Genomic DNA, 1,922 nt, shown 5'->3' with positions numbered 1-1,922 from the left:
TGGCTGGCTGGCTTAGTGGTAAAGCATTGGCCAGGCGTGTGGAAGTTTTGGGTTTGATTCCCAGCCAGGGCACACAGGAAAAGCGCCCATCTGCTTCTCCACCTTTCCCCCTGCTCCTTCCTCTCTGTGTCTCTCTTCCTCTCCCACAGCCAAGGCTCCATTGGAGCAAAGTTGGCCTGAGCACTGAGGATGGCTCCATGGCCTCCACCTCAGGTGCTAGAATGACTCTGGTTGCAACGGAGCAATGCTCCGGATGGGCAGAGCATTGCCCCCTAGTGGGCATGCTGGGTGGATCTCAGTCGGGCACATGTGGGACTCTGTCTCTCTGCCTCCCCACTTCTCACTTCAGAAAAAAAGAAATTAAAAGGCACAATGAATGGGCTTTAATAATTAGTGAAAAATGAAATGTGAGTTGTCCAAGGAACCAAGGATGACCTCAGGTACGTCTGGCTTGAACAGTTGGGAAGCCAGATTGTAGAGCCATTTGGAAGGACAGTGACTCCAGAAGGAGCATGTTGAGTACTTCTGAACTGAAATTGGGATAAAAGGAGGCTGCAGAATTCATTGCAGAAAGTCAGGTTGAAACGCCCAGGAAAGACTGACTTCTTAGAGTTATAGAGGTCAGGACAGAGAGGGAAAGGGAAGAGGTTGAGAATTTCAAATGAAAAGATGTTCAGAGGAGCAGAGCAGGTGACAAAACTATGTGTCCAATAAAATACACACACGCGCACAAATGAAATAGAAGGAAAAGACACTGGCTGTGAAATTACTAGTGATTTATATTTCCTTCTCCTTGTTGAGCTGTATTTTCAAAACTAAAGATTGTACAATCAAGGTATTATATTTTTGTAATAAAAAGAAAGTAATTTTTGAAAAGTGGCTATGTATGTGAAGAAAGATTATGAAAGGGTTTTTAACTGAAAGTGAACTGAATTGCAGAGGGTAGTAACAGTAGTGGACAGCTGAAGGAGACAAGTAACAGGTTTTACTGCCTCACAAACATGGTTGATTATTGGGATCACCTGTAAAGCTTAAAAAATACTGACCCTGGATTCCATCTCTAGAGATTCTGATATAATTGGCAGGAAGTGTGGCCTAAGCAGTGGAGGGTTTTTTAATGCTCCTTAGATGATGTTAATGTCAGCAACGATGGAAAATCACCAATGTAAAGTAAAAGGGATCGCTTTCAGAACAACATTTTGAGTTATTTAAAAAGTAGTGAAGGGCCCTGGCCAGTTGGCTCAGCAGTAGAGCGTCGGCCTGGCGTGCGGGGGACCCGGGTTCGATTCCCGGCCAGGGCACATAGGAGAAGCGCCCATTTGCTTCTCCACCCCCCCCCCCTCCTTCCTCTCTGTCTCTCTCTTCCCCTCCCGCAGCCAAGGCTCCATTGGAGCAAAGATGGCCCGGGCGCTGGGGATGGCTCTTTGGCCTCTGCCCCAGGCGCTAGAGTGGCTCTGGTCATGGCAGAGCGACGCCCCGGAGGGGCAGAGCATCGCCCCCTGGTGGGCAGAGCGTCGCCCCTGGTGGGCGTGCCGGGTGGATCCCGGTCGGGCGCATGCGGGAGTCTGTCTGACTGTCTCTCCCCGTTTCCAGCTTCAGAAAAATACAAAAAAAAAAAAAAAGTAGTGAAGCTTTGCGCAGTGGCAGCATCGTAGCCAATGAGGTTTATCTGAGGCACGATTCTTGCTAATTGGAAGGAGTGAGGATCTCGGGGAGAAGGCTTGTTGTGGTGAAGCCATGAGGCAGACTCAAAGGTTAGCAATGAGATGGCATCCCCAGGTCAGGTGTGGCATCAGCCACACAGTAGGTTCTTTTTTTTTTTTTTTTTTTTTTAATTTTTTATTTATTCCTTTTTAGAGAGGACAGAGAGAGGGAGAGAGAGACAGAGAGAGAGAGAGAAGGGGGGAGGAGCTGGAAGCATC

The 1,922-nt window shown here is 48.1% G+C and overlaps 1 pseudogene; it reads left to right on the top strand.

Moving 5' to 3' along the window:
* The first annotated feature begins 1,629 nt into the window (after positions 1–1,629).
* On the top strand, positions 1,630–1,697 carry LOC136307060 (U4 spliceosomal RNA; annotated as a pseudogene).
* The last annotated feature ends 225 nt before the right edge of the window (positions 1,698–1,922 follow it).

This window comes from Saccopteryx bilineata, chromosome 5, assembly GCF_036850765.1.
Source record: "Saccopteryx bilineata isolate mSacBil1 chromosome 5, mSacBil1_pri_phased_curated, whole genome shotgun sequence".
Lineage (NCBI taxonomy): Eukaryota > Metazoa > Chordata > Mammalia > Chiroptera > Emballonuridae > Saccopteryx > Saccopteryx bilineata.
Note: the sequence above shows the minus strand (reverse complement) of the source record. Positions and strands in the feature narration are given on the sequence as shown.